Here is a 21568-nt window from a genome sequence, read left to right on the forward strand (position 1 = left end):
GGAGAAACAGAACAGGGATGAGTGTGAGTGCTCCAATCACAAGCTCCGCCTTACCTAGAAGAAGCCAGAGACATTTATGAAACAGGCTGACACTTACAAGATGTGATCATTCAGGTGTACCCGCATGCAGCATGCTATGTTATAGCTATGCCAATGTGCAGGCTCTACATGGCGGTCAGGTGTTGTGGTAGGACTCTGCCAATGTGCAGACTCCACACGGTGGTCAGGTGTTGTGGTAGGACTCTGCCAATGTGCAGGCTCCACCATGTGATCAAGTGTTGTGGAAGGACTATGTCAAAGTGCAGGTTCTACACAGCAGTCAGGTGTTGTGTTAGGCTGTGTCATGTGCAGACTCCACATAGCAGTCAGGTGTTGTCATAGAATTGTGTGAATGTGCAGGCTCCACACAGCGGCCAGGGCTGTGTCAATATGTAGGCTCCACAGAGCAGTCAGGTGTTGTGGTAGGACTGTTTCAATGTGCAGGCTCCACACAGAAGTCGGGTGTTGTGGTAGGACTATATCAATGTGCAGGCTCCACACAGAAGTCAGGTGTTGTGGTAGGACTATGTCAATGTGTAGGCTCCACACAGCAGTCAGGTGTTGTAGTAGGACTGTGCCAATGTGCAGGCTCCACACAGCAGTCAGGAATTGTGCTAGGACTGTATCAATGTGCAGGCTTCACACAGCAGTCAGTTGTTGGGGTAGGACTATTTCAATGTGCATGCTCCACACAGCGGTCAGGGCTGTGTCAATATGTGGGCTACACACAGCAGACATGGTTTTGTGGTAGGACTGTTTCAATGTGCAGGCTCCACACAGCGGTCAGGGCTGTGTCAATATGTAGGTTCCACAGAGCAGTGAGGTGTTGTGGTAGGACTGTGGCAATATACAGGCTCCACACAGCAGTCAGGTGTTGTAGTAGGACTCTGTCAATGTGTAGGCTCCACACAGCAGTCAGGTGTTGTAGTAGGACTGTGTCAATGTAAAGGCTCAACACAGCAGTCAGGTGTTGTAGTAGGACTGTGTCAATGTGTAGGCTCAACACAGCAGTCAGGTGTTGTAGTAGGACTGTGTCAATGTGTAGGCTCAACACAGCAGTCAGGCGTTGTAGTAGGACTGTGTCAATGTGTAGGCTCCACACAGCAGTCAGGTGTTGTAGTAGGACTGTGTCAATCTGTAGGCTCCACACAGCAGTCAGGTGTTGTAGTAGGACTGTGTCAATGTACAGGCTCCACACAGCAGTCAGGTGTTGTAGTAGGACTGTGTCAATGTGTAGGCTCCACACAGCAGTCAGGTGTTGCAGTAGGACTGTGTCAATGTGTAGGCTCCACACAGCAGTTAGGTGTTGTAGTAGGACTATGTCAATGTGTAGCCTCCACACAGCAGTCAGGTGTTGTAGTAGGACTATGTCAATGTGTAGCCTCCACACAGCAGTCAGGTGTTGTAGTAGGACTGTCAATGTGCCGGCTCCACACCACAGTCAGGTGCTGGGGAATTAGAATATGACTTTGAATTTATGAATTTATAAAGTGAATAAAACCAAAAAAGACATCAAAACGCTAATGTAAGGCGAGTGAGCAAGAGGGGAGAACCACAGCGAAATCACAGCATCAGCAAAGCCCCACTGCCAAGAGTTATGTGGACAAAAATAACCAGGTTTTAAGCTGCCTGCACAAAATCAGATATGAGTCCACAGCCCTAATGGACTCTGGAAGAATATTCCTCAGCCTAGTGGCTGCCACCAAAAAAGCTAGTTCCCCCCATCTAGCTTTACGGAACCTGCGGATCACCAACTTTCTTTGTCATGTAGATCTTAGAAATCTGCTGGGAGCATACCAGTTGAAAGCGGTCCTAAGAGACCCTGCACCCCGCTGATGGAGGACCTTATGCACCAGGCACATGGCTTCAAAGGACCACATGCTTGTTGACTGGTAACCAATGAAGAGATCAAAAATCCTCCCTTGCAGAACAGAATTTAGCTAGACCCATGACAAACCTAGTGGTCTCATTTTGAATAACTTATAGCTTATTTAAGGAATATTGATTGGCATTCAAGTAAAGGACAATACAGTAGTCAACGCGAAATAGATTGAGTGCTATGACCACTGCTACCCTAAGCTCCTTGGGTAAAAAGGGAAGAGTTTTGAGGATCCAAAAACGAAAGCTCGCCATTCTATTTACCTGGGTATCAAAAGTCAACAAATGATCAAAAATCACCCCCAGATTTTTTGCTATATTGACTGGCACTGGAAGTGGTCCACAAGTTTTAGGCCATCAACTATTGGACCAAAAAGAGTTCTCTGCCCCCAAAAGCACGATTTCTGTCTTCTCCGCATTCATGTTAAGCCAGTTCTCTTTCATCCATATACTGACTGTGACCATACAGGATCTAAATTTGTTGGCCACCTCTACCCGATCATCCGATATGGAGATGATGATGTGGGTATCGTCAGCATAAAAAGAGACTTGAAAAACAAAGGAGTGCACCAGTTTCACCAGCGGGACGGCATACATGTTAAACAACATGGGGCTGAGGGCAGAACCCTGTGGAACTCCTCAGGGAATCTGAAAAGACTGAGGGCCTCATTATGACCCTGGCGGGCGGCGGAGGCCGCCCGCCAGGATCCCGCCCTCCAAATTACCGCGCCGCGGTCAAAAGACCGCGGCGGGTATTACGAGTTTTCCCCTGGGCTGGCGGGCGGTTCCAGTAAAACCGCCCGCCAGCCCAGGGGAAAACGACCTTCCCACGAGGATGCCGGCTCGTAATCGAGCCGGCGGAGTGGGAAGGTGCGACGGGTGCAGTGGCACCCGTCGCGTATTTCAGTGTCTGCAAGGCAGACACTGAAATACTTTTCGGGGCCCTCTTACGGGGGCCCCTGCCGTGCCCATGCCATTGGCATGGGCACGGCAGGGGCCCCCAGGGGCCCCGCGACCCCCCCTACCGCCATCCTGTTCATGGCGGCTTTCCCGCCATGAACTGGATGGCGGTAGGGGGGGTCAGAATCCTCATGGCTGCGGAGCGCGCTCCGCAGCCATGGAGGATTCCAAAGAGCAGCGGAAAGTCAGCGGGAGACCGCTGACTTTCCGCTTCTGACCGCGGCTGAACCGCCGCGGTCAGAATGCTCATTGGAGCACCGCCAGCCTGTTGGCGGTGCTCCCGTGGTCGGTGGCCCTCTGAGTCCTGAAATCACTGCAGCTGACAGTAAGAGTCCTATGTGCCAGAAAGATCTCCAGCAGGCTTAAGGCAGCATCCCGCAGTCCCGACTGGCACAGCCTCTGCACCAAAATGGATGGAGATATGGTATCAAAGTCTGCTGACAGGTCAAGCCTTACCAGAATAGCCACTTCCCCTTGGTCAACTTGTTGTTGGATGTAATTCTCTGCCATAAGCAAAGCGGATTCTATGTCATGATTGCTTCTGAACCCCTTTTTTAAGGGTCCAGGCATTCACACTCATTAAGAAACTGTGCTAGCTCCTGGTTACTATGCTTCTTCAGGATTTTAGCTGGAGCAGGCAGCAAGGGAATCAGATATAGATTTTTTAGATCTCCTGAATCCCCATTAGGCTTTTTCTTTAAGGGAATAACAATTGCCTTCTTTCAGCACTGAGAGTAAACTCCAGACTCCAGAACCTGGGAGTAGATTTTTTTCTAATGAATCTGCAATAACGTCTGGGACCAGTTGAAGCACCTTAGTTAGGCAAGGATCATCAGGTGATCCTGAGGTGGTTTGCACCAAAAGGGTTTTAATTTTCACAACAGGAAGAGGTGAGAATCTGGCTAAATAACGATCAGAGGACTGACTGTAAGAGACCACTTCTGCAGAAGAGGCTAGAGGTCTGTCCTCCTGTTCATGAAATTCTGCATAAGTATTCATAATCTCCTCCCTTAAGGACCCTGCTACCCTATTACAAAAATATTGGGAGTTCTCCAAAGCTTTTTGAGATGAAAGAGTGGTAACTGGCTAACCGTCTTACATTGGTCTTTTGGTGTGTCAATGGTAGATCTTATCTTCTGTGAGAAGTAAGGCCATTTCGCCTCCTTAATTGCACCTTTATAGTCTTTTAATAAATTCTTGTGCTTATTCTTATCCTCAGAGTTAGAAGATGGTCTCCACTTACATTCCTGTCTGAGGCATTCTGTTTTGTAGGTTCTTCAGGTCTTTTGAAAACCATGATGAGGAGATTTTCCTCTTACCGTCTTTCTTAAAAGTGACTGGGGCAAGCTCAATAATAGCAAACAAAATCCACTCTTGAGAATTCTCTGCAGATGATCCCAGTGTCAATGTGCAGACTCAACAAAGCATCAGGTATTGTGGTGTGACTTTGTCAATGTGCAGGCTCCTTACAGCAGTCAGGTATTGTGGTATGACTGTGTCAAGGTGCAGGCTCTACACAGCAGTCAGGTATCGTGGTATGACTGTGTCAATGTGCAGGCTCCACACAGTGGTCAGATGTTGTGGTAGGATTGTGTCAATGTGTAGGCTCCACACAGCAGTCAGGTGTTGTGGTAGGGCAGTGCCAATGTGCAGGCTCTACACATCAGTCAGGTGTTGTGGTAGAACTGGGTCAATGTGTAGGCTCCACACAGCAGTCAGGTATTGTGGTGTGACTGTGCCAATGTGCAGGTTGCACACAGTGGTCAGATGTTGTGGTAGGATTGTGTTAATGTGCAGTCTCCACACATCAGTCAGGTGTTGTGGTAGGACAGTGCCATTGTGCAGGCTCCACGCAGATGTAAGGTGTTGTGGTAGGACTGTGTCAATGTGCCGGCTCCATACAGCAGTCAGGTGTTGTGGTAGGACAGTGCCATTGTGCATGCTCCACACAGACGTAAGGTGTCGTGGTAGGACAGTGCCATTGTGCAGGCTCCACACAGACGTAAGGTGTTGTGGTAGGACTATGTCAATGTGCAGGCTCCACACGGTGATCAGGTGTTGCAGTAGGACTGTGTCAATGTGTAGGATCCACACAGCAGTCAGTTATTGTGGTGTGACTGTGTCAATGTGCAGGCTCCACACAGTGGTCAGATGTTGTGGTAGGATTGTGTCAATGTGCAGGCTGTGCACAGCAGTCAGATATTGTGGTAGGATTGTGTCAATGAGCAGGCTCCACACATCAGTCAGGTGTAGTGGTAAGACAGTGCCAATGTGCAGGCTCCACACAGACGTAAGGTGTTGTGGTAGGACAGTGCCAATGTGCAGGCTCTACACCGCAGTCAGGTGTTGTGGTAGGACTGTGTCAATGTGTAGGCTCCAAACAGCAGTCAGGTGTTGTGGTAGGACTGTGTCAATGTGCAGGCTCCACACAGCAGTCAGGTGTTGTGGTAGGACTGTGTCAATGTGTAGGCTCCACACAGCAGTCAGGTGTTGTGGTAGGACTGTGTCAATGTACAGGCTGTGAAGAGCAGTTAAGTGCTGTTGTACAGTACAGTGTATGAAAATAAGTGAGCACACTGTTCCTAAATTACAAGTAGAGAGAAGATATAGGGCACATCTAGCTTTAGAAGCTAAAACCCTCACAGATCCATTGGATGTCATGCTTCATCCTCGGGTTTGCTCCTCGTCGGGCTGGCTCTGCAGTGCCCAACGGGCCCCTGTGAGGGGGCTCTGTGCCAGAGATCTTTTAGGAGTGCGTGCCGTCAAGGAGAGTAGGAAAGAATTCAGACCTACTGAGGCGTGAAACATGTCGACCTAACAGGTAGGGCTGAAGTCTTCTATGTCCTTTGCCCTACGTGTGTTTTGTTAGAGTAGAGGAACATTATTTCCCAGATACTCCTCTTGTTTTTAACCTTGACCGAGACCCACCATTCACAATAAACTGGTTGTAGGGTGGTTCCAGAGCCAATTTTAGTTGTTTCAAGCTCTCTGTCTCGCTTAGTATGTCTGAATTCTTTCCTACTCTCCTTGATCACATGCACTCCTAAAAGATCTCCAGTATAGAGCCCCCTCACAGGGGCCCGTTGGGCATTGCAGCGCCAGCCCGACGAGGAACAAACCTGAGGATGAAGCATGACATCCAATGGATGTGAGGGTTTTAGCTTCTAAAGCTAGAAGTGCCCTATATCTTCTCTCTACTTGTAATTTAGGAACAGTGTGCTCACTTATTTTCATACCAATTGTTCAGGGAGATTGCACACTGGACCTGTCCTAATCCTCCCAGTCCCTCATATATTGATACAGTACAGTGTATGTACAGAGTGCTCTGACAAATGTTACATTGCATGTCGGCAGATAGACATCAGCACCCTGAGGCTAGGGGTGTGCGGGAGGTGGGAATAAAAAGGAGATGCTGCACATGAGTGTCAGTCTAGAAGGAGATCTTCAAGAGGGTGGTTCTACGCTGAATGCAATGAGGATGATAAACAGTAATAAGAGAAACCTAATTTTCCTCTACACAGCAGTCTTGATTTACCACACTATCCCGGCGATGGGTGGACAGGCTGTACACTGTACTTTTACCACACTACCCAGGTGATGGGTGGGTTGGCTCTTTACTGTATATTTACCACACTACCCCTGTGATGGGTGGACAGGCTGTACACTGTATATTTACCACACTACCCAGGTGATGGGTGGGTTGGCTCTTCACTGTATATTTACCACACTACCCCGGTGATGGGTGGACAGGCTGTACACTGTACTTTTACCACACTATCCAGGTGATGGGTGGGATGGCTCTACACTGTAAGTCAAAAAATTGCCTACACACCTTTCATGGGTTGTATGTATGCCTTGTAAGAAAAAAAAGATAACACAGAAGTTGGTAAGCATAAAATAAGGTAGATTGTCTTCACTGAATCAAGATAAGTCTCTTGAGCTTCCTATGTAGAGTAATCGCCAGTGGAGAGGTTACAACGACGGTAGAGAACGTCTCTGTTCTCCAGGCTCTGTGGTTTCATTTGTTCTCAGATTCTTATGTGTAGGTGTAGGTGTAATGTGTACCACAGTATCCTGGTGATGGGTGGACAGGCTCCACACTGTATATTTACCACACTACCCCGGTGATGGGTGGACAGGCTGTACACTGTACTTTTACCACACTACCCAGGTGATGGGTGGGATGGCTCTACACTGTATATTTACCACACTACCCCGGTGATGGGTGCACAGGCTCTACACTCTATATTTACCACACTATCCTGGTGGTGGGTGGGAAGGGGTGGTTGCGCTTCCATGTCAGATGTATGGATGACACCAAGGGTCTGGATTGGATCTGTCACGGGTCTTGCTGCACTGTAGGTCACACAGAGAGGGCTCTGAGGGGCTTTTAATAAACGCCTAAAAGTGTCCAGATCAGGCCTCTTGATTCGTGGAGTGGATAACAGGCAGGCGCATGATGAATAGATTTATGAGTAAAATTATGCATAAGAACACCTTACCTCTCCATGGAACAGTACATTCATGTGTTTATTACTCTGTAAAGGATCCCTTTTGTATCGTATTCTGTGTATGTCTGGCTTGAGACAGCTTTAGGTCTTCCAGACCTTTTATTACCAGTTATTTGTAGTATGCATTGAGAGGGCTTTGGTTGTGCCCAGAGGAGTATTTCTCTCTCACTCATGCTATTGGCTGTTTTGTGTATCATTACACTCCCTAAGCATGTATGTATTGCAATGGATGAGGGACTCTTTTACATCTAAAAACTGCACTGAACCATCACCTGTAATTCTTAGTTACTTGCATGTAATACTACAGGCAATACCATCCCCAGTAACACCAACACAGAACTTAGCAATAGCACCACCACACCAATACCACTGTCAATATTACCACCAACACCATATGACTACAAACACCACTGCCAGCAACATCATCACAACCGATGACACAAGACCACTAATAACACAATGACACCTTCACTAATAAAACAGCACCACCATCACTAATACCACTAATGCCACCATTACCACGAATAATAATGACTCTACAGTATACCACCACCACTATCAAACACCACCAATTCCACATCAACACAGAACTCACCAATACCACCACCACATCAATACCACCGTCAATATTACCAACAGCACCACATGACTACAAACACCATGGCCAGCAAAAACAACACAACCAATGACCACTAATAACACAATGCCACCTTCACTAATAAAACAGCACCACCAATACAACACCACCATCACTAATACCATCAACACCATCAATAGTAATACCTCTACCAGTATACCACCACCACCACTACCAAATGCCACTAATTCCACACCAACACAGAACTCACCAATACCACCACCACACCAATTCCACTGCCAATATTACCAAGAACACCATATGACTACAGACACCACTTCCAGCAACACCACAACCAATTACCACTAATAACACAATGCCACCTTCACTAATAAAACAGCACCACCAATACAACCCCACCATCCCTACCACCAATTCCACCAGCAGCATCAATAGTAATAGCTCTACCAGTAATACCACCACTACCAATTACCACTAATTCCACACTACCACTATTACCACCATTAATACCATCACCAGCACCAATACCACCACTACCAATAGCACACATACCCACATCCCAAGAATATTGCAACAACCAATTGGAAGCTGGCTCTCTATACGGTACACTAAAAAGAAGTACACCGTGCAGAGTCCAGTGGATCCCCAGTTGGTTTTGCAGAGGCAAAAGTAGATAGGACTAATGCTCTATTTTATGGTAGTGTGGGCGAGCAGTTAGGCTTATCAGAGGGTAGTGCTAAGAATTTGTTGTACTCACAGAGGCAATAAATGAGGCACACACTTAAAGAATAAATCTGAGACCAAATTAGAATAATAATAATAATTTTCATATATGTTTGAAACCCAAGAACTTCATAATCAGGTAAGTACTTTTTCAAGCATAAATACTTTTCAGATAAAAAAATCGACACAGTGCAACACTCAGAGTACTTCAATGTTAACCTACGGAGGAAAACAATGTTCAGCAAACACAGGGTTAACAATGACTAATGAGGCCAATCTCAGAGAGTTAAGGTTAGTACTGGGCACTGATCAGAACGACACCAGCAGGTTACTCCAGGCAGCACTGGGTATCAGGTGCCCAATGGTTTTCAAAGGGAGTTGGTTGTCATGACGAACAGGCTGCAGGCTCTGGCTAGGACACCAGCTGGGGACAACAAACAGGTAAGCTGTAGTTGTGGGGTGCTCGACGACATAGGTGCACCTTCAATCCTTTTCTCCACGGCCCAGGAGTGACGGATGAAGGGTGTTCTTAAGTGTCAGGTTTCTTCATCCAGGAGTACTCGCAGTCAGGGGGTCCTGCGCGTTGAGGCTGCAGGCGTCATTGGGGAGTCCAGCAGGGTGTGACCCAGGGTGGACTTGAGCTCAGAGAAGCTGGGGTACGTTGTTCGCACCAGTGACCCGCCTTGGATCGGGTCAGGGGTGACGGGTGCAGTGGTTGCTGGAGGTGTCAGGTTTTCTCTCACCACAAGGCCGCAGGAGAGGGGGCCTGCATGCAGAGGCTACAGGCAACTTGGGGGAGTACAAGATGGGTGATCCTGAGTGGACTTGGACTCTGTACAGCTGGGGAACCTTGCTGGCACCATTGGCTGGCTTCACCTCGGGTCTTGGACATCGGTTCAGAGGTCACTTCGGGTGTTGGGTCTTTGAGGTTCCAGAGGCTGCAGAGTCCTTTCTTGAGACTTGTTGCAGAGCAGATCCACTGCTCACAGGAATCTTGAGCACTATGGAAGGCAGGCAGTCCTCCTGGGGTTCTTGGAGGCTCAGCTGCAGGACGAGTCATCTTTTTGGGCAGAGTCCGTCGAGGTCGGTAGGCCGGTTGGGCTGGTACCCAGTCAGCTGCTTCTTTTACTCTTCTGGAGGTGCGACTCTTCTTTGTCCTTTGCTTCATAGGTCGTTGGGGTCTGAGTTCTGGGGTTCAGGGGTGCCACCTGATTACTCAATTTAGGAGCATTACAGAGAGTGCCAGGTGATAGCCAATGGCCTGACCACCTTTAGGGTGACTACACCCTTTCTATGACCACTTCCGCTGGGAAGTGGGCATAACCCTAACCTTAACCCTAGTGGCCTAATTCCTTCCAAACAAGATGGAGGAATTTGAAAAGTGGTGTCCACTTCAGCGTCTACCTTAGGGGTGGGACTGGCATGAAGTGGGCACACCTCCTAATCTGCCTAATTTTCCCACCTGTGCTGCCATCAAAAGTAGGGTCAGGACAGGAGGTCGGTCATCTTCACCATCTGGAAAGACCTGGGTCACATTACAAAGGCGTCTAGGCCTTTGAAGCTCCCTGCCCTGGAATATCCATCCTGCCTGGGTGAGATGGTAACACTTCTACCCAATGCGAGCTTTTTTCTCTGGCCTTCGAGAGAACTGGCTCTCACCTTGGGGGCCAGAAACACATCTGTGGTAGCTGAACTGGTTAGGACCACTCAGTCAACCCACTAGTAGTTGGTGGGTTTTCAGGGGGCACCTCTAAGGTGCCCTCTGGTGCAGTTTTTAATAATTCCCTCACTGGCTTAAGTGAGAGTGTATTGAAATAAGATGTTTGATACCAAACATCCCTATATCCAGAAATGCCATCATGTAGCTGGGAAACTCATAGTGACCGGTGTCCAGCACATGCATTTAAAATGGCTTCCCTGGTCACTTACTATGTCTGAGAATCAACAAAGACATAGCAGGGGCATATCTGCCAGTGCAGATCTGCCCTCACATGTAATATAATGCACCCTGCCTTAGGGGTGTAAGGCCTGCTAGAGGGGTGACTTACATATATTGCATGCAGAGTTTGCAGGACATGGCACACAGGCTTTTCAGTTTTGGGAGCACCTTGTCATGCACCCTGCAATGGCAGTCTGCATAAGTTTGGTGCCGGGCCCTCAGAGTAGCATATGCTGTGCAGCTCTGAGGGGGCCTCTTCAGTACCCAATCCCTAGCTAGTGCAGCACCACTTTCCTTGCGCTCCTTACCGTCCCCCTAACGCCAGTATGTGTGTGCCGTATTTAACATACGACGCACCATGGCGATAGTTAGGGAACTAGCATCAAAATTGTTGATGTTAGTTTGGTGCTTTGCAGGATTAGCGTAAAAAATTTTGACGCTAGCTCTGCAAAGCACCCAGAGGCCCTTTGAAAAGAATGGGAGCCTTGTTCTTTTCAAAGCATGTATCGCCCCAGCCCTTCAGAAACCGCGGCCCTCATCCTCCTGGATCTCTTGGCCACGTTCGAAACCGTCTGCCACCACACCTCAGCAATGCTGGAATCTGGGACAGAGCCCTAGAGTTGGTCACAGAGAGTCCGCCTCCCCCCATTCCGCTCGGAGGCCACCAAAATCATCTGTGGCGTACCCCATGGTTTGTCCCTCAGCCCAACCCTCTTCAACGTTTACATGGCCCTGCTCGCTAACATCACCCGATCCCACAACCTCAACATCATCTCATACACCGACACCACCCAGCTGATCCTCTCCCTCACCAAGACCAACCTTCAACGAAGGAACGAAGGCCATCGCCAAATGGATGAAGAGCAGCTGCCTCAAACTCAATTCCGACAAGATGGAAGTCCTCATCTTTGGCTCCACCCCCGCCGCATGGGATGACTCCTCGTGGCCTGCCACTCTCAGAACCGCTCTGACTCCCACCACAATGCACGCAACCTAGGATTCATCTTGGACCCCTCACTATCCATGACCCAGCGAGTCAACGGCATCTCCTCCTCCTGCTTCAACACCCTCTGCATGCTCCAAAAGATCTACAAATGGATACCCACCGAAACCAGAAGAACAGTCACCCAAGCCCTCGTAAGCAGCAAACTGGACTACGACAATGCCCTCTACGCAGGAACCACGGCCAAACTCCAGAAGAGGCTGCAACGCATCCAGAACGCCTCTGCACGCCTCATCCTGGACATCCCCCGCCACTGACACATCATAGACCACCTGTGAGACCTCCATTGGCTCCCTGTCAACAAGAGAATAACCTTCAAACTCCTCACCCACGCTCACAAAGCACTGCACAACACCGGACCAGAATACCTCAACAGATGACTCTCCTTCTACACGCCGACCCGGCATCTCCACTCCGTCGACCTCGCCCTCGCAACCGTCCCATGCGTCCGTAGAACTACAACCAGTGGTAGATCATTCTCGCACCGCACTGCCAAGACGTGGAATAGTCTTCCCACCCACCTGCATCAGACCAAAGACCTCCTTACCTTCAGGAAAGTTCTTGCGACCTGGCTGTTCGAGCAGTAGCATCACCTCACCCCTCTACCATCACCCCCCCCTCCTCAGGGCCTAGAGACCCTCATGTGTGAGTAGTGCGCTTTACAAATTCCTGATTGATTGATTTTAATGCCTGCTCTGAGCAGGCGTTAAAAATGACGATAAAAATGACACAAAGAAATCTTTGAGACGGTACCAGTACCCAGCCACACACCAACTCCAATTCTACCTCCACAGTTACACCATCACCACCAAAACAGCCACTAATAACATCAGCGCCAATATCACCACCACCAGTGCCACAGTCAGCAAAAGGTGTGAATTTAAAGTTCTTTCACATAAAAAGATGCCTCTGCTCGCCTGTGTCTACACTGACTGTCACGGTACAACCCATGGACGCTTTTCTTGCACTCTTGGTGTCATGGTTTTTGTGTGTCAGCAGCATTGGTGTTCTGAGATATTCATATCAGTGCTTCCACCAAGTGCCTGCGCCTCGCTGAGATCACCTCAGACCTCAGCTCTGCCTTTCTTATCCCAGTTTACATTAGTTAAAGGCAGAGCCTGGCCTTGTGTACAGCCCGGCCCTGCCAGGCCTGCAGCCGCGGTATCCAGGCAGCACCATCACTCGCCCACTTTCCTGAAAGGTGTGAGTCACAATGCAGTGTGAAGAGAGGCAGGTGGTGGCAGGCCGGGGCAAGCCTCCCTTCCAGGAACTAGCCACTGGTGTCTGAAGGGCTGGGGCGATGCCTGCCCTTCTGTGAGGCCTACAGTGAGGGGTGACCTGCGGCGGCTGCTGGTATCTGAAGGACTGGGGTGATACCTGCCCTTCTGTGAGGAGTGTAGGGGTGTAGGGGCTGCTGGTGTCTGAAGGGCTGGGGTGATACCTGCCCTTCTGTGAGGGGTGTAGGGGCTGCTGGTGTCTGAAGGGCCGGGGTGATACCTGCCCTTGTGTGAGAGGGGTGGAGCGGCTGCTGGTGTCTGAAGGGCTGGGTGATACCTGCCCTTCTGTGAGGGGTGTATGGCTGGAGCGGCTGCTGGTGTCTGAAGGGCTGGGGTGATACCTGCCCTTCTGTGAGGGGTGTAGGGGTGTAGGGGCTGCTGGTGTCTGAAGGACTGGGGTGATACCTGCCCTTCTGTGAGGGGTGTAGGGGCTGCTGGTGTCTGAAGGACTGGGGTGATACCTGCCCTTCTGTGAGGGGTGTATGGCTGGAGCGGCTGCTGGTGTCTGAAGGGCTGGGTGATACCTGCCCTTCTGTGAGGGGTGTAGGGGTGGAGCGGCTGCTGGTGTCTGAAGGACTGGGGTGATACCTGCCCTTCTGTGAGGGGTGTATGGCTGGAGCGGCTGCTGGTGTCTGAAGGGCTGGGGTGATACCTGCCCTTCTGTGAGGGGTGTATGGCTGGAGCGGCTGCTGGTGTCTGAAGGGCTGGGGTGATACCTGCCCTTGTATGAGGGGCGACCTGCAGCGGCAGCTGGTGTCTGAGGGGCTGGGGTGATACCTGCCATTCTGTGAGGGGTGTAGGGGTGTAGGGGCTGCTGGTGTCTGAAGGGCCGGGGTGATACCTGCCCTTGTGTGAGAGGTGTAGGGGTGGAACGGCTGTTGGTGTCTGAAGGGCTGGGTGATACCTGCCCTTCTGTGAGGGGTGTATGGCTGGGCGACTGCTGGTGTCTGAAGGGCTGGGGTGATACCTGCCCTTCTGTGAGGGGTGTATGGCTGGAGCGGCTGCTGGTGTCTGAAGGGCTGGGGTGATACCTGCCCTTCTGTGAGGGGTGTAGGGGTGGAGCGTCTGCTGGTGTCTGAAGGGCTGGGGTGATACCTGCCCTTCTGTGAGGGGTGTATGGCTGGAGCGGCTGCTGGTGTCTGAAGGGCTGGGGTGATACCTGCCCTTCTGTGAGGGGTGTAGGGGTGGAGCGGCTGCTGGTGTTTGAAGGGCTGGGTTGATACCTGCCTGCCCTTGTATGAGGGGCGACCTGCAGTGGCTGCTTGTATCTGAAGGGTTAAAATAAGTTTGAGGAGATGGTGCAGACAGGGCACTTCTAGTACAATTGTGTGATCGCCCATAGATGAGACTTCATTAAAGGCAACGTCACGCGAGCTGTCACTCACCACGGTATCCATCAGCACTTCCGCATTTCACCCCGTTCTCTTTTCTGCACTGCCCCGTCCAAGGGGCTGTTAACCATGTCCTGTGATGAGAGTCTACTTGGAAGTTTCTGGGTGAAAAAATAAATGTACACACAGCTTGCAAAGCTTCTAGAGAGGCTGATCCAGCATTGCTGTCGCTCAGGTTATGCAAACTCTCCAGGCTGGGCTCAGACAATGGCTGCATTAATCACTAAAATGTCTGTCAGTCCTGACATCTTTCCCAACTCCATGCGTGATGTGATGCTCCAGGCCAGATTTTTTCCTTTGAATTCTGGGACTTGTAGTCTTGCTTATTCCATTATAAAACACGACTACAAATCCCAGAATTTAAAGGAAAAAATCTGGACTAGAGCAGCACATCACGGAAAGACCTGGGAAACATGGCAGCAATGCGGCCTTGAATGAACATTAGAAAATGCAGCCATTTTGGTTTGGGCTCATCAGCTGCTTTGCAAGGGGAGAACCATCGTCGACTACACTCTGAGCTCCATGAGGAGTGTCTATCCCCTCCCCCTTACCCCTGGACCCCCTTTTGTTATTCGGCCCAGCAACAAAGGGAACCACAGGATTTGACATGCTTCTTTTTTGTTAGCTGACAATAGCAATCTCATTTGATATTTTATTGTGAGGGAAAACATGCACTTAACAGTAAGATGGACAACAAACAGGGTGTGCATCCTGCCCAGCTCTTGTGAGACATCATTGAAGAGATACCCTTTCATCCTTCCGACCACGCCATTATTCACTTCACCATGTACTCCTCTAAGCAGACCATCACCCAACCCCACAGCACCTCCTGCTTCAGCTGGTGTAAGGTAACAGAGACACAGTGGTCTCAGGCTCTCAGAACCACCCAACTAAAAGCCTCATCAGATTTCGAGCAGCCGTCCACAAGTTCTCCACCTGGATCACCGAATGCGTCGACAGAGTTGCCCAGTAGCAGCCAGTAAGAACCAACCTCAGGACAAGCCATCTGGTACACCTCAGAGCTCAGAACTACCTAGAGTAATTGCTACCAACTCGGGGACATTGACATCTGACCAATTCATTGGCGCGCAACAACAGTCAATAAATCATTGTCCAGTCAGTGGTTTTGTCTTTTAAAAATTAAAATACTTTTATTACACACACACTACTAAGTACTGTGCACTGAGTTACAAATGTGTCCATCAAGTAGATGGAAATATCTTTGGTGACACCTTCGTATCAAATTACGACCGTGGTGGTCCTGAACCCCATAGACACCATACTCCATGTACCAGCATCACAATGTAAGGGAATGTCATTTGAAATAAGAAAGGCCTACTGGCCACCTGGAACAGCCACAACTCTTCCAGGAGGGCCACATAACTGGGTTTGGAGGAGCTCACTCTGGGAACAAACCTTATCAGGTTTTTGCAGGGTCCTGGCTTAATCCTTAACGAGGGGACCTGCCTCGTCTACTTGAGGTGATCGCCTGATCCTGGCCTGCTAGCCCAAGCAGTTCAGCTCAAAGACCAATTTGGGGACACCTTTGTCAGGCCAGTAGCCATCTGTTCGCTGTACTTGTGTTATCCATACTGGGTGTCCCCTAACCTGTGGGTAGATCACCCACCAGAAATGCATGAGCACAGCTGGTAGGTCTGGAAACCTTCTGAGCATCTAAATCACACCTAGAGTCAACTGGCACCCAACCCAGCTACGGTCTCCTCCAAAACCCAATATTCAATGCTCATACTCAATAACACTAACAAGGGAGGGCTCATAGGAACTATCCAGTCCTCCTAGTAGAGGGCACCAATGATCCCAGGTTCTGAGGCTGGTGGTAGTGAGGACAGGAGCTCCAGAAGAGAGGGGAAGTGATCGGGGGCAGCTTGGTCAGTAGATTGGGCTGGGGTGTGAGCTTCAGATTTCCAACAATCAGGCTGGCATATAATGTTTAAATACATTATAGAACTAGCAGGGTGCACGAAGTGGAAGTGGGGGAGAGGAATGGAGATTGGTAGGAGTACAAAGAGAGAAAAAACAATATTTTGCAAAATGACCAATATTTTTGAGGACTTTCAAAACAGAGAGGGAGAGAATGTGTGTGGGATTTTATCATTGTGTGTGCAAAAATTCCTGATGATATCCAACATGCATCTCACCCTACCCAACTGACAGCACCTGTACTGAACTGTTTATCAGAAAATACATTTATTAGGGGGTGTAACACCACAAACAGCCCCCTTGAAGCTACGCCCTGGGACCCATTCAGGGTCCTGTCATGCATACTCCATCCCCTACCCCAGGGTCCTCAGCTCTCATACTCAGTAACACTGCCATGGCCATGGGAGCATTTAGCAGTTTTCACTCCCCCTCAGGTTTTCCTGGCAGTGAATGGCAGTGAAAATTCACCTCTAATTGCGCCCATCTAACTTAGGTGAGCAGAATTAGGGGTCAATGTCTGTCGCGCCGTCAGAGAGGTTTTTATAACAGCAGCAACATAGTAGTCTCCGCTGTGATGAACCCAGAGTTCACCCACACTTAAATCAGGTGGGTGGACCATTAGCTTGGCGGTAAGCAGACTCCATCGCGAAGGAATATGCTTACCGCCAAGAATGCAACCTTAGGGCCTGATTTAGACTTCTGAGGACGGGTTACTCCATCACAAGGGTGACGGATATCCAGTCTGCTGAAATATAAATCCCTTAGGATATAATGGAGTATATCTTGTGACGAACGGGATATCCATCACTGTTGGACGGAGTGACCTGTCTGCTGAAATCAGTCCCTCAGTCCTTCATGCTGCCTTGGGGTTCTGATGACATCACTGAAAACGAATGTTGTATCAAACCACTAAGATTAAAAGTTGTTCTGTGTTAGAAATGGGGTTTTTGGTTGGCAGTCAGGTTGCCCTCTGTCCAAGCAAGAACCCTCACTCTAGTCAGGGTAAGTCACACACAATCCAAAATCAGCCTGTGCTCACCCTCCGGTAGCTTTGCACGAGCAGTCAGGCTTAACTTAGAAGGCAATGTGTAAAGCATTTGTGCAATAAATCATACAACACAATAGCATAACACCACAAAAATACACCACACAGTATTTAGAAAAATATATAATATTTATCTGGGTACCTTCAGGTCAAAATGATCAAAGTTGCAATACGAATTTGTAAAGATATCACTGAAAAGTGATAGAAAGTGTCTTAAGTCTTTAGAATATAAACAAAGTCTCTTTCAAGCACAAGTACCTGGTTGGGAGTGGAAAAATCTCCTCAGAGGGCCACAAGAGAAGAGGTGCGTGGAAAAAGGGTGTGTGCGTCGATTTCTCCCCAGCACACACGGACTTGCGTCGTTATTTTCCACGCGGGGAAGTCGGCGTCGTTTCTGGCGCGTGGACAGTCTCTTTCTGTGGATCGCGGGGATTACCAGATGTCGCGGGTCTGTGCGTGGATTTTCCTGCTTGTTCTCCGGCGGCGCGTCGGTCTGCGGGGCTGCGCATCGAAATTACGATCTCACGGCAGGCGTCGCGTCGATTTCTCCTCTAGAGGTCGGGCGGCGTTGTCCTTGCGAGGCCGTGCGTCGGATCTTCGATCGTCCCCAGAGCGTCGCGTCGATAAGCGTCGGAGTGCGGTGTTTTTCTCGCCGCGAAACAAGCTGTGCGTCGAAATTTTCGGCGCACGGAGCGTCCAAGTAAAAGAGAGAAGTCTTTTTGGCCCTGAGACTTCAAGGAACGGAGGCAAGCTCTATCCAAGCCCTTGGAGAGCACTTTCACAGCCAGACAAGAGTTCAGCAAGGCAGCAGGGCAACAGCAAGGCAGCAGTCCTTTGTAGAAAGCAGACAGGTGAGTCCTTTGAGCAGCCAGGCAGTTCTTCTTGGCAGGATGTAGTTTCTGGTTCAGGTTTCTTCTCCAGCAAGTGTCTGATGAGGTAGGGCAGAGGCCCTGTTTTATCCTAAGTTGTGCCTTTGAAGTGGGGGTGACTTCAAAGAGTCTCTAAGAAATGCACCAAGCCCCCTTTCAGCTCAATCCTGTCTGCCAGAGTCCCAGTAGGGGGTGTGGCAGTCCTTTGTGTGAGGGCAGGCCCTCCCCCTCCCAGCCCAGTAAGACCCATTCAAAATGCAGATGTATGCAAGTGAGGCTGAGTACCCTGTGTTTGGGGTGTGTCTGAGTGAATGCACAAGGAGCTGTCAACTAAACCTAGCCAGACGTGGATTGAAGGGCACAACAAGATTTTAGTGCAAAGAAATGCTCACTTTCTAAAAGTGGCATTTCTAGAATAGTAATATTAAATCCGACTTCACCAGTCAGCAGAATTTTATATTACCATTCTGGCCATACTAAATATGACCTTCCTGCTCCTTTCAGATCAGCAGCTGCCACTTCAACAATGTATGAGAGCAGCCCCAATGTTATCCTATGAAGGGAGCAGGCCTCACAGTAGTGTAAAAATGAATTTAGGAGTTTTTACACTACCAGGACATATAACCACACAAGTACATGTCCTGCCTTTTACCCACACCGCACCCTGCTCTAGGGGTTACCTAGGGCACACATTAAGGGTGACTTATGTATAGAAAAAGGGGAGTTCTAGGCTTGGCAAATACCTTGAAATGCCAAGTCGAAGTGGCAGTGAAACTGCACACACAGGCCTTGCAATGGCAGGCCTGAGACAAGGTTAAGGGGCTACTGAGGTGGGTGGCACAACCAATGCTGCAGGCCCACTAGTAGCATTTAATCTACCTGCCCTAGGCACATGTAGTGCACTCTACCAGGGACTTACAAGTAAATTAAATAGTCAATCATGGATAAAACAATCAGTAGTACAATTTACACAGAGAGCATATGCACTTTAGCACTGGTTAGCAGTGGTAAAGTGCCCAGAGGTCAAAAGCCAACAACAACAGGTCAGAAAAAATAGGAGGAAGGAGGCAAAACGTTTGGGGATGTCCCTGTCAAAAAGCCAGGTCCAACATGACCCCCTACCAGCCTAAAGCCAGGGGAGAACAATCACTATCCTGATGTACTTCCCTGTTTGAGGCGACAGAACAAGGACCCAGGCCCACAACAGCAGGGGCATGCTCCAGTTCTTCGCCTTCCTGACTCCAATTGGATCCCTCTGTCCATACTCTCAGGGCCCACTAAGCCAACCCATGGGGAACCTTTCTCCTTACCTGCGGATCCCATCTGTGCAGCACCTAACCTTACTTTGCTCACAGATGTATCCCAGGAGCAGGATAGTACCACCATGACCAACACAGTGGTGTTGCCCACTCTACCCCCGGGGTGTGACACTTGTCCCCTCCCCAGGGATAACTCTGTCCACCCGGACAGCAAGCCACAGTGATTACTGACAGCTGCCAGGGATGAGAGCCAGGCCCCAGGCCTCTCAAAGCTCTCCAACCACTGTGGCTGTGGAGAGTGGGGGGCGGTAGCCCCAGGTGCCGGGCACCCTTTAACCACTCTCCCTTCCACCAGGTCAGGGATGACAGCCTGAACCTGGTCCTCCCCTCTGGGGCTCTGTACCCTCCCTCCTGGAGCGGTACCCCCAGAGTCCAACATGGTCAGGGTGCTTACAGAAGTCGCCCTGTACCATTCCTCCACCAGTGCAGGGCTGTTAACCTGCAACTGGCCCTCCAACCTGGGGTCTGTACCTTCAGGTTGGACTAGGGCCTGGGGTGAGGCTTCCCTCCCCCTGCCCTCCCTTCTGGGGTCCAGCACCCTCCAACTCGGAGTGGCCTCCTCAGAAGACAACATGGTAGGGGCACTGTTATCAGTAGCCCCTCCCTCCAGGTCCAGGGGGACACCCTGAACCTGGTCTTCCAGTCCAGGGTCTGTACCCTCAGACTGGATCACTGCCTGGCAAACCAGGACTTTCTGGGAGGCACACCTACCCCCCACCAGGTCAGAGTTTAACCTCTGAACCTGGTCATTCAACTCAGAGTCACCACCCTGAAGTTGAACAATTGCCTGGCACGCCAGGACTTCCTGGAGGGCACACTGACCCTCCACCAGGTCAGAGTTTAACCTCTGAACCTGGTTCTCCAACCCAGGGTCACCACCCTGAGGTTGAACAATTTCCTGGCACGCCAGGACTTTCTGGGGGGCATACTTACCTCCCACCGGGTCAGAGTTTAACCTCTGAACCCGGTTATCCAACCCAGAGTCAGCACCCTGAGGTTGGAAAACTGCCTGGTACACCAGGACTTTCTGGGGGGCACTAGTACCCCCCACCAGGTCAGAGTTTAACCTCTGAACCCGGTTATCCAACCCAGAGTCAACACCCTGAGGTTGGACCATTGCCTGGCAGGCCAGGACTTCCAGGGAGGCACACCTACCTCCCACCAGGTCAGAGTTTAACCTCTGAGTCTGGTTCCCCAACCCAGGGTCACCACCCTGAGGTTGGGTAATTGCCTGGCACGCCAGGACTTTTTGGGGGGCACACCTAGCCCCCACCAGGTCAGAGTTTAACCTCTGAACATGGTCATCCAACCCAGAGTCAACACCCTGAGGTTGGACAATTGCCTGGCGCAGCAGGACTTCTTGGGAGGCACACCTACCTCCTACCAGGTCAGAGTTTAACCTCTGAACCTGGGTATCCAACCCAGAGTTACCACCCTGAGGTTGGGCAACTGCCTGGCACACCAGGACTTTCTGGGAGGCACGCCTACCTCCCACCAGGTCAGAGGTTAACCTCTGAACCTGGTTCTCCAACCCAGGGTCACCACCCTGAGGTTGAACAATTGCCTGGCACGCCAGGACTTCCTGGGGGGCACACCTACCCCCCAACAGGTCAGAGTTTATCCCCTGAACCTGGTTAGCCAACCCAGAGTCACCACCCTGAGGTTGAACCATTGCCTGGCAGGCCAGGACTTCCAGGGAGGCACACCTACCTCCCACCAGGTCAGAGTTTAACCTCTGAGCCTGGTTCCCCAACCCAGGGTCACCACCCTGAGGTTGGGCAATTGCCTGGCACGCCAGGACTTTCTGGGGGGCACACCTTCCCCCCACCAGGTCAGAGTTTAACCTCTGAACCTGGTCATCCAACCCAGAGTCAACACCCTGAGGTTGGACAATTGCCTGGCACAGCAGGACTTCTTGGGAGGCACATCTACCTCCCACCAGGTCAGAGTTTAACCTCTGAACCTGGGTATCCAACCCAGAGTCACCACCCTGAGCTTGAATCTTTTCCTGGCATGCCAGGACTTCCTGGGGGGCACTCTCACCCCCCACAAGGGACACACCGTCCCCAAGGGCC

General features: G+C 50.3%; 1 protein-coding gene across 1 annotated transcript in view; it reads right to left on the reverse strand.

Annotated features, from left to right (window-relative positions):
• LOC138296879 (regulator of G-protein signaling 22-like) overlaps positions 1-21568 on the reverse strand; it is a 396955-nt gene that overhangs the window by 357897 nt on the left and 17490 nt on the right. The gene's annotated exons all lie outside the window — the stretch shown is intronic.

Source organism: Pleurodeles waltl, chromosome 5 (genome assembly GCF_031143425.1).
Source record: "Pleurodeles waltl isolate 20211129_DDA chromosome 5, aPleWal1.hap1.20221129, whole genome shotgun sequence".
NCBI lineage: Eukaryota > Metazoa > Chordata > Amphibia > Caudata > Salamandridae > Pleurodeles > Pleurodeles waltl.